This window comes from Girardinichthys multiradiatus, chromosome 6 (genome assembly GCF_021462225.1).
Source record: "Girardinichthys multiradiatus isolate DD_20200921_A chromosome 6, DD_fGirMul_XY1, whole genome shotgun sequence".
NCBI lineage: Eukaryota > Metazoa > Chordata > Actinopteri > Cyprinodontiformes > Goodeidae > Girardinichthys > Girardinichthys multiradiatus.
Genome location: NC_061799.1, coordinates 28,598,265 through 28,610,552, shown reverse-complemented (window position 1 = coordinate 28,610,552; position 12,288 = coordinate 28,598,265).

Here is a 12,288-nt window from a genome sequence, read left to right as displayed (position 1 = left end):
AAATATGATGTTACATGTTCTTCCTTGTTCTATGTCTTATTTCATATCGATCAGCGGCGTATGGTTGCAACATACGCATATCCTATTACAGCCACGATATTTTTTGAGGAGTACTTTAAACACACAAACAAAAAAAGATGTAAAAAGGATAATAACAATCACACATCTTACTGCTTGTAATTTTACCCTAATATGACATTTTGTTCCCAGTCTTAATGTGACCTTGATGTTTTTTGTGACTTGGTGGGACTTTCTAATCAAGTCCAGAGTCTTGTCCAAAATCTTTGAACTTTGAGTCTTAAGCAACTAATTTGACCAAATACAGTATTATACATGCATCGCCCACTTTATTAGATACAGGTTGTTAGTATGGGGCTCGAGTTCATTTTGCCTTCAGAAATGACTTAGTCCTTCATGACATACAGGTCCTTCTCAAAAAATTAGCATATTGTGATAAAGTTAATTATTTTCCATAATGTCATGATGAAAATTTAACATTCATATATTTTAGATTCATTGCACACTAACTGAAATATTTCAGGTCTTTTATTGTCTTAATACGGATGATTTTGGCATACAGCTCATGAAAACCCCAAATTCCTATCTCACAAAATTAGCATATCATTAAAAGGGTCTCTAAACGAGCTATGAACCTAATCATCTGAATCAACGAGTTAACTCTAAACACCTGCAAAAGACTCCTGAGGCCTTTAAAACTCCCAGCCTGGTTCATCACTCAAAACCCCAATCATGGGTAAGACTGCCGACCTGACTGCTGTCCAGAAGGCCACTATTGACACCCCAAGCAAGAGGGTAAGACACAGAAATAAATTTCTGAACGAATAGGCTGTTTCCAGAGTGCTGTATCAAGTCACCTCAGTGGGAAGTCTGTGGGAAGGAAAAAGTGTGGCAGAAAACGCTGCACAACGAGAAGAGGTGACCGGACCCTGAGGAAGATTGTGGAGAAGGGCCGATTCCAGACCTTGGGGGACCTGCGGAAGCAGTGGACTGAGTCTGGAGTAGAAACATCCAGAGCCACCGTGCACAGGCGTGTGCAGGAAATGGGCTACAGGTGCCGCATTCCCCAGACCTGGGCTACAGAGAAGCAGCACTGGACTGTTGCTCAGTGGTCCAAAGTACTTTTTTCGGATGAAAGCAAATTCTGCATGTCATTCGGAAATCAAGGTGCCAGAGTCTGGAGGAAGACTGGGGAGAAGGAAATGCCAAAATGCCAGAAGTCCAGTGTCAAGTACCCACAGTCAGTGATGGTCTGGGGTGCCGTGTCAGCTGCTGGTGTTGGTCCACTGTGTTTTATCAAGGGCAGGGTCAATGCAGCTAGCTATCAGGAGATTTTGGAGCACTTCATGCTTCCATCTGCTGAAAAGCTTTATGGAGATGAAGATTTCATTTTTCAGCACGACCTGGCACCTGCTCACAGTGCCAAAACCACTGGTAAATGGTTTACTGACCATGGTATCACTGTGCTCAATTGGCCTGCCAACTCTCCTGACCTGAACCCCATAGAGAATCTGTGGGATATTGTGAAGAGAACGTTGAGAGATTCAAGACCCAACACTCTGGATGAGCTAAAGGCCGCTATCGAAGCATGCTGGGCCTCCATAAGACCTCAGCAGTGCCACAGGCTGATTGCCTCCATGCCACGCCGCATTGAAGCAGTCATTTCTGCAAAAGCATTCCCGACCAAGTATTGAGTGCATAACTGTACATGATTATTTGAAGGTTGACGTTTTTTGTATTAAAAACACTTTTCTTTTATTGGTCGGATGAAATATGCTAATTTTGTGAGATAGGAATTTTGGGTTTTCATGAGCTGTATGCCAAAATCATCCGTATTAAGAAAATAAAAGACCTGAAATATTTCCGTTAGTGTGCAATGAATCTAAAATATATGAATGTTAAATTTTCTTCATGACATTATAGAAAATAATAAACTTTATCACAATATGCTAATTTTTTGAGAAGGACCTGTAGATTCAGGAAGTAGCACAGACTTTGGTTCAGCTGCACATCAATGAGATCTGGTGACCATGGAGGCCAGTGAAGGAAACTCAATGTCACATTCAAGAAACCAGTTTGAGATGGTTTGAGCTTTATGACATAATGCATAATCCTGCTGGAAGTAGCTACTAGACGATGGCACTGTGTGGCACCTGTTGCTTTTTAATCATCTAGAATCAGTCTGCTCATTCTCCTCTGACCTCTGGCATCAGAAAGGCATTTTTATCCTCACAACTACTGCTCACTGGGTCCGTTTTCAGATGCCCACAATCACTAAAATCCACTTTCTTCCCCATTTTAATGCTCAGATTGAACTGTAGCAAGTTGACCTCCCCAGTTGTCATGTTATGACCATGAACTTCAATGTATGATATTTGGATTTTACCAACACTTGGGTGTCCTTGTAAAATAAAGGCCCATGGCAACTTCGGAGAAGCTGCAGAGATCCACAGCTGAGGTAGAATAATCAGTTGACAGGAAAGCTACTGGTCAGGCACTTTGCTTATCTGGCCTTTATGGAAAAGTGCGAAAAAAAAACATTAATGAAAGAAGGACATGGGAAGTCTTAGAATAGGATTTAAATTAAACCATTTGGCCTAAATACAAATCACTGAGTAGTGGCACTGCATGAAGCTGGTCAGAATTAATGGGAAGATGGGTGGAGCTAAATACAGGTCGTTCCTGGAAAAAAATCTTAGTGGCTGCATAAAATTTGAGACTGGGGCAGGGGTTTACCTTTATGCAAGACAAGTGCTCTTAACATAAAGTAAAAGTAACAGGGGAATAGTTTATAACAAAAAATCTTAATGTTTTAAAGGGGCACAGTCGAAGTGTGCCACTAGTTGGAAATATATTAAAAAATTGATGTTCCAACATCAATCATCCAACATGACTGAGTTCGAGCTTTTTTGTAAAGAAAAATGACTGACTTGAGTCCACATGTCTGCTGTGCTCTCACACACATCTACTGTGGTATTGGAGTCCAGTGGATCCCACATTTGGGGGCTGCTGTGTGTCATGAAACAAACAGGGAGTCTTGAGATGATTTCCAAAACCAAGGCAAAGAAATATGCGTCTAGCTTAATGCTTTTTTTTTTTTTATTAGTTAGAAATAGTATGGTTAATGAAACAGTATGTGTAATTAGTATAACCCTGTTTAATTGGCCTATTACCAATTAAACATGATGAATAATTTATTTCGGTCACCTTTTTGCAAATAATTGTTCATATTAAACACAGTCAAACCGAATTAGTGTAATTCGCTTTCGTGTCAATCAAAGATCTTTAACTATATTTTGTAGAGTGTAAAAAAACCCCACTTAAAGCAGCTTGGCAGCTTTTCTTTTTTCCTAGAGATTTATAATCATTTTACAAAAGGTTCTGCATTGTGTTCACCCTTGCTGAGAACGCACATCAAAAGACAGCTCTGAAGCCCTAATGAGCCTGTGGCATTTCCTTTATGTAATTAAGGGCTCAGATCTGACTGATCAAGAACCAGACTCAGATGTACACAGCAGAATGCAGATTAAAGCAGAGAGATGAACGAGAAGTATCTGAGTTCTTTTAACCTTTACAAATACCTGTTAAAGAGATATTTTCATCTTTGTTTCAACTGTTATAATATATATGCTTTTAATTTTAATCATAACTTTTATGTTTTTTACTACCTGAAAATCTGATATCAAGCACTGAAAGATTTACTATAAAGCTTAGGTTTACACATGATATTTTTAAGAGAGACAAAAATCTCAGAACCCAACCTTGTTCTAAAGAAAATCAGTGCTGCCAAACGGTCTAAAGCATTCTATAACGGAGCACAACCCCACCTAGTGGCCATTTACTGAATATGCACTAAAGCGAAAGCAGTGGGAGTTGCAACGTACATAAAATACAGTGCTTTGCAAAAGTTTTGCCACCCTCTGAACATTTTCACACACTATTATACCCACAAACGTATTGTATTATATCGGAATTTTATGTATAAGACTAAAACATAGTAGTGAATGTGAAACCAAAGGGAAATGATACATGATTTTCTAAAGGTTTTAGCAGGTAAAATGATGTGCACAAGTATAAAGACCCCTTGACTATAATATCCAGTGCAAACAATTGTATTCAGAACACCTACCTAGTAAATTCAGTGTGTCTGTGTGAAATTTCTCTGAAGGTTTGTTAGAAAATATTAGTGAACGAACACCGTCAAGACCAAGGAACACACAGGACAGGTCAGGGATAAACCATGATTAGGCAAATATATATAAAAAACGGATAAAATATATATCCCAAGTTTTAATCATCTCACAGTGAACTATTCAATTCATTATCCGAAACCGTCAAGAGTATGCGACAGCTGCAAACCTACCAGGAAAAGGCAATCCACCAAAAGCAAAAGACTAGAGAAGGCGAGCAATAATCATGGAATCATCCACGAGGCCCATTATAACTTTGGAGGAGCTGTAGGGATTTCTATCTCAGTTGGGAGAATCTGTTGACGCCATCTATTAGTAGTACCCGCCACAAATTTGGCCTTTATGAAGGAATGGCAAGAAAAAAGCCATCGTCAAAACAAGCTGTCAGAACTCTTGTTTGCAGTTACCCGCAAGCCTTGTAGAAAAAACAGCAAGCAAGAGGAAACGGGTGCTCTGACCATATGAAACAAAAATTAATTAACTCTTTGGTCTGTATGTAAAATGCTTTATATGGTGGCAAACTAACACTACTCAGTGCCTTGAACACACTATCCCTACAGTGACACATAATAGTGGCAGCATCATGCAGAGCAATTCTAAATGGACACCCGCAAGGGCTAGTAAAATATTAAATATACTAAAGTGTTAGAATGGCCCAGTCAAAAGCCAGACTTAAGTTCAATGGAGAATCTATGGAAAGGCTTGAAAAGTGATGTCCACATGTGTAAATGCTTTAGTTTCTGGATGTGCATAATTTTAAGCAATAAAAAAAAAAAAAAAAACAAAAAAAAAACAATGTAACATTTTTCTTGCACTTCAAATTATGCACCATTTTCTGCTGGTCTATCACCGACAATCCTAATAAAATGCATTGAAGTTTTTGGTTTTGATGTGACAGAACGTAAACATGTTATCTGAACAATTTGCATGATTTCTAAAACAAAAACAATTGTCAAAGAGAGAGGATTATAGAGGAAATGTTTGGCAATAAAGCTCCTTGCCACATTTGGCATCAAACAGGATCGGCATAAATGCATAAATAACTTAATGTTGTTTTGTTTATATGATCAATAAATGTGGAGCTGTTGGCTTGAAAGCTTGAGGTTGCTCTGTCACAAGTGTAAAATAAAGTAAGGAATTAAAGTAACTAAGTAAAGAATTAATGTGTTACAATGACTGAATCAAAGTTCAGACATCTCTTTATGCTTCAAGATGTATTTGTGATTTTATTTTATAAATTTCAATAAATCAAAGCAGAGTAAAAATGAAGACTAGGCTCTTGCTGGTATAGGTGGTTCTAAAGATTTTTAAATAAAATTCTAAACTACTTTTTGGCTTAGTGTTGTTTATCTCATAATGATTAATTAATGAATTGAAAGAAATTGTATTTGTTGACTCTAATGATGAGATAATAAAAGCGAAACTGGAAATAGTTGTCTCTGAAAATGAGAGGAATAAAATCAAGATATACGCCCCAAGACATGAAACTCATAATATGATGTTCATGGCAAAACACTCTAGATGTCCCAAACAGCCAATCAAGACAAAAAACAAATCTCAATATTGCTCTTGCTTACTGTTATGATCCAATAGGTGGCACTATGTGTCAGCTGATGAAACACAAAGACAGCTGGGTTTTTGTTGTAAGTGCAGACATGATATCAAAAGTATCGTTGACTTTTGATACCATGGTTTTGTTGTTATTTTTTAAAGATCAAGATGAAATAAATGACCTACTTAGAGCACATCATGCATTTAGACCAGCCCAGGCATTAATCCTAAAGTTAATATTCTGGATGAAAAAAGCAACTCTCCCATATGTAACCTCTCCACCACATTTCATAACATTCCACCTATCATTTTGGACTGCATTGCCAACAGACAAACAAAAAGCAGAATTAGACATGACCCTACTGCAGTCTAAAGTGCACATTGCTCTCACATACAATAAAGCTTGCATCATTGTTGCAATTAAGTTCATGGCCATCACGATAGGATAATAAGCTTTTCCCTCATGGACCCATGATCACGCAAGGCCAGTAGTACTGTTTGCACGTTCAACTGTACATAAACATTTAATCTTGAAATGATGATAGGATCTTGAGCCGAATCAAGGTCAATGGACTGTTTCAACAGCAGTTCAAGGTCTGGCTTTATCAACGTTTTCCTTTTTCTACTGAGCTTACCTTGTAACTAGAACATATACTGTAATATACATATACTGTAAGTTAATATACGAATGAGAACACTTGATTGACTGGTTTTTAATATACACATTCAACCAATGCTTAATTAAGTAAAATAAAACCCAAATAAAAAATAAAAAAAACGTTCTTTGAGGTTGTTTTGGAAATTCTAAATTCCTTACAAGTTTAATTAAAAATAAGTCATTTTGTTTAAAGGTTTCTGTAAAAATCATGTGATTATTATCAATTCCTTCACAATGGATTGACTGATAAGTGTGATTAAATTGAGCTTTTACAGAACTGTTGCTAAGGTAAAGACTTATCTCCCTGTCAAAGTCCTAGAAAATGTTTCACAATTTTATCACTTCTTGTCTAAACTACTGTATATGTTCTGAATCTCTTCAGTGTGGTTGAAAGACCTAGCAGCTCATCTTTAAGAAAGTTCAAAGATATCTTAATCACAACTCCATCTTGAAATTTTTTTAATTTTCATGCCATGTTTCAAAATTGATTTCACATCTTATTGCACACTTTTAGTGTAATTTGCAAAGATCCAGATCATAATTTTTTCACATTCAGTCATCCAGTTTTTCTTATATGTTTTAGTATCCACATAGGTAATCTGCTGCAGAAGCATCAACCCCACAGAACGTTTCTCACACTATTACTTAAACTGTAAAACAAATCTTTTTATCACTGATGCTCTTTAACATTCAACTAAACAACTTGTGAATTTTGCATGTTTTATGCTATTGCTCCGTTTTTCGTATTTGCATGTTTTTGGACTGTAGGAGAAATTCAAAGTAACAGAATAAAATCCAGGCACAGGCATGCAAACTACATGTAGAAAGGCCCCAGGTGAGATTCTGCTTTGCCAGGTGTCAGTGCTAACCACCACTTTGCTCAGCTTTATTTTAGTTTTCATTTACTGCACATTATCTTTCTTTAGTTTTATAAAATACTTTTATCTTCTTTGAAATTTGACTCTCCTCTTAAAAAGTGCACTTCATAATTTCAGATTCTAACAATAAAAAGATTTAATTATCTGTTTGTATATTAATTATACTGACCTTTTTATCACTTTTTACAAATACTAAGATTACAAGCCACTAGATAAATTGGGAAAGTTCACATGCTGATGTCATGGCTTTGTATGGTTCTTATGAGTTAATTGTCTGCTAAATTAAACAAATACCAAAGGTATTGGCCACTGTTACATTTTTAGCGAGAGGGAGGCCACCATCCCAACTTTTAAGTGATGGGGTGGAAGCACCCCTCCAAATCATTTCATTTTGCTGTTTCACTTACTTCTATTCCAATAGTATGTATGTCTGTATACAATATAGTCTTTATGTTCTTTTCTTATTAGACACAGTTTTTTTGTCCCTAAGGAAATACTTGACATGTTTCAATGGAAAACTCCTGAGGTATCACTAGATGGTATGTGGCATGTAAAAATCAGCTGTTGTCATATTAGACAAAATAATAACAAAATAACCCAAAGACTACAATCACTTACAGGGGTTGGACAATGAAACTGAAACACCTGGTTTTAGACCACAATAATTTATTAGTATGGTGTATGGCCTCCTTTTGCGGCCAATACAGCATCAATTTGTCTTGGGAATGACATATACAAGTCCTGCACAGTGGTCAGAGGGATTTTAAGCCATTCTTCTTGCAGGATAGTGGCCAGGTCACTACGTGATACTGGTGGAGGAAAACGTTTCCTGACTCGCTCCTCCAAAACACCCCAAAGTGGCTCAATAATATTTAGATCTGGTGACTGTGCAGACCATGGGAGATGTTCAACTTCACTTTCATGTTCATCAAACCAATCTTTCACCAGTCTTGCTGTGTGTATTGGTGCATTGTCATCCTGATACACGGCACCGCCTTCAGGATACAATGTTTGAACCATTGGATGCACATGGTCCTCAAGAATGGTTCGGTAGTCCTTGGCAGTGACGTGCCCATCTAGCACAAGTATTGGCCCAAGGGAATGCCATGATATGGCAGCCCAAACCATCACTGATCCACCCTGTTAAACTTTACTATTGTAAACGCTCTTACTCAACATGTTTCAACACTGCCACCTGTTGTTGTTGTCATTTATGTTACTCCTGGTGTGCGCATGTGCGACGTCATTATGTCATGATTTTACGTTTTACTTTTTGCTGAAGAGAATGGCGCTGTAAGCAAAAGGGCTTACATGTAACTTTGTTAAAGTTCTTCAATAAATATGCCTGATAGAGGCTGAAGAAACTCACAGACTCACTTATTTTCATCTCTCTGCAACGTAAATACCTCTGCGCACCTCTCATCGCAACAGGTTATGGGCCCAGGAAGCAGAGCAACGATCGCGACCAGAGAATTGTATTTTGAAGAAGAAAGCCGCACGGATTCAGCGGGACTTCTACAGGCTATGCTAAATTCATTAGCATTGAGATAAGTGAGTGCTTATACTGAGTTGAACGCGACGTATTACGCGGGAACTACTGAGACGATAAGATTCGCAAGATGGCAAGCAGAGCTGCTGGTTTAATGGCGTCACCTCAACTTTTCTTCGATGGGTCGGAAGATAAGTATGACTTGTGGGAAACAAGATTTCGTAGCCATTTGCACATCCTAAAGCTAAAAGAGACTATCTTGAAAGAGCCTTCGAGTGATGAACAGCGAACACAAGATAATCAGAAAAACGCAGACTGCTATGCTGAGCTAATAAGGCTAATAGATGATAAAAGCCTGTCTCTGATAAGACACGATGCCGCAGACAATGGCAGAGAAGCTCTGAAGATACTAAAAGAACACTATTCAGGCAAAAGCAAGCCAAGAATAATAAACTTGTACACATCTTTGACAAACCTAAGAATGTCCGACAATGAGACTGTTACTGACTACCTGATAAGGGCAGAGAATATCATTACGGCATTAAAAGATGCAGGAGAGAACCTAAGTGATGGATTAATTATAGCCGTGATACTAAATGGCCTGCCAGAGTCATTCAAACCACTGGCTGTACATGTGACTCAAAATGAAGATGAAGTTACATTCACAGACTTTAAAAGAAGATTAAGAGTTTATGAAGAAGCAGAAAAAATGAAGAAAACAGTCGGTAAAGATAATGTGATGAAGACAGATGTGAAGCTGAACAAAAGTATCAGCAAAACCATTACTGCCAACAGAAAAGATGATTATTCTAACCTGAAATGTTACAAATGTGGGTTAAAAGGACACAAGGCAAGAATGTGTTCCAGGAAAGTATGGTGCAGTTACTGCAGACGAAATACACACCATGAATCTGTGTGCAAGAAAAAGGAGGGATTGGAAAGCACTAGAAAAGTCTCTGAACAACAAGAGGAAGAAGAAGACAGACTCTTCAAGGTCAAGCACGCAAAAGAACACAGGCCAGCGGACAATGTAAAGAAGAAAGGCATTATGGTAGATGCAGGAGCAACATCTCACATCATCAACGACATCACGTAGTTTATAAGTTTTGACAGCGCATTCCACCCAGAGAGCCACTCTGTGGAGCTAGCAGATGGAACCAGGTGCACCGGGATGGCACAACAAAGAGGAACTGCGGTGATCCACCTTCTAGACAACGAGGGACGACAGCAAAGAGCACAACTGCGAGAAGCACTCTACATGCCATCGTATCCACAATAAATTTTCTCAATCGCAAGGGCAGCAAATGGAGGAGCAACTATCACCTTCCAGCAGGGGAACTGTCATGTGATGGACAAAGATGGACTCAGGTTTGACATATATGAAAGTGGTAACCTGTACTATTTACCCACAATTGAGGTTGTGACAGATGAATGTAAAGTATGCCATGATTTGCAGACTTGGCATGAGATTTTGGGCCATTGCAATTATGAGGATGTAGACAAGCTTCAAAAGATAGTTAAAGGTATGGAGATAAAAGGAAGCAAAACTAAACCAGGGCAGTTATGTGAGGTGTGTACAAAAGGGAAATTCACCCAGACTAGAAACAGAGAGCCAGACAAAAAGGCTGACAGACCTTTACAACTAGTTCACACTGATCTAACAGGCCCCATGTCAACACCCAGCATAGAAGGTTACAGATATGCACAGTCATTTACAGACGATTCTTCTGGCATTATCATGGTCTATTTTTTGAAGTCCAAGACTGATACTCTTCAAGCCACTGAGAAATATTTGGCAGACATGGCACCTTATGGGGAAGTGAAGTGTATCCGCTCAGATAATGGTACCGAGTTTACAAACAAAGAGTATAGAGCTATGTTAACCAAGAATAAGATCAGGCATGAGACTTCGGCACCTTATTCACCACACCAGAATGGAACAGCAGAGAGAGGTTGGAGAACCCTCAATGACATGTCCAGATGTTTGTTACTAGAAAGTAAGTTACCAGATAAGTTGTGGAACTATGCTATGCAAGCCGCAGCATATGTGAGGAACAGATGCTACAACAGACGAACAGATAAGACACCTTATGAAATGAACTCGGGAAAACAACCAAATGTGTCCAAGGTGCAGAAATGTGGGTCACAGTGTTATGCTTACAAGCAGGAGAAGAGCAAGTTTGACTCAAGAAGTGAGCAAGGTATCTTTATCGGTTATGACAAAAACAGCCCGGCGTATCTAGTGTATTATCCTAACACTGAAAAGATACAGAAACATAGACTGGTAAGATTCACAACTAAAACAACAAGAGGAGAAGAGTCACAAACTGAGCCTACCATAGAATATGTTCAAGAGGATCTGTACACAAGAACTCTTGAAAAAGATGATGGAAGTGTTGAAAATGAACCTGATAAAAGATATATTTCTGAGGTTGCACCAGAACAGACTGTAACTAGAAGGAACCCACCAAGAAACAGAAAGAAACCAGAGCACCTACAGGATTTTGAGACTGAGGATGCAGTAGATAAACTTCAAATGAGTGTAGACTCTTGTTACATAGCAGTTTGCAATATTCCTCAAACTTATGTGGAAGCTATTGCATCGCCTAATTCAAGGCAATGGAAAGAAACTATGAGAGAGGAAATACAGTCTCTGAAAGAAAATGAGACTTTCATACTCACCCAGCTACCACACGGCAAAAAGACAGTGGGGGGAAAATGGGTTTTTGCACTAAAAAATGAGGTTGATGGAACTGAGAGATTTAAGGCAAGGTATGTGGCGAAAGGTTACAATCAAAAACAAGGCATCGACTATGAAGAGACATTTTCACCAACAGCTGACATGACAAGTGTAAGAGTGGTTATGCAAAAAGCAGCACAAGGACATCTAATATTACATCAGATGGATGTTAAATCCGCATATTTGCATGCACCTATCGACCACGAAATTTACATAGACCAACCAGAAGGTTTTGAGAAAAAGTCTAAAACAGGAGAAAAACTTGTTTGCAAGCTACAAAAGTCTCTCTATGGCCTAAAACAATCAGGCAGAAATTGGAATGATTTACTGCATGTTTACTTGAGTGAAAATGGTTACAAACAAAACCCTAGTGACCAATGTTTGTATAGTAGAGAGAAAAATGGTGAAAAGATCATCTTACTGGTATGGGTGGATGACCTTATCATTGCAGCCAACAGTGAGGAGGTTTTGAAAGAAGCTAAGAAGATGCTAAATGAAAAGTTCAAAATGAAAGACCTAGGAAGACTGAAACATTTTCTAGGAATAGATTTTGATCAAACAGAAGAACAAGTTAAAATGTCACAGAAGAAATATGTCACCAAAATATTAAAGAGATTTGGAATGGAGGATTGCAAACCAAGAGAGACTCCATGTGAACCAAAGCTAGAGTATTCAGATAATGCAGACAGAATGGAAAATCCAAGAAAGTACAGAGAAGCAGTGGGGAGTTTAATATATTTGTCCACATGTACACGACCAGACAT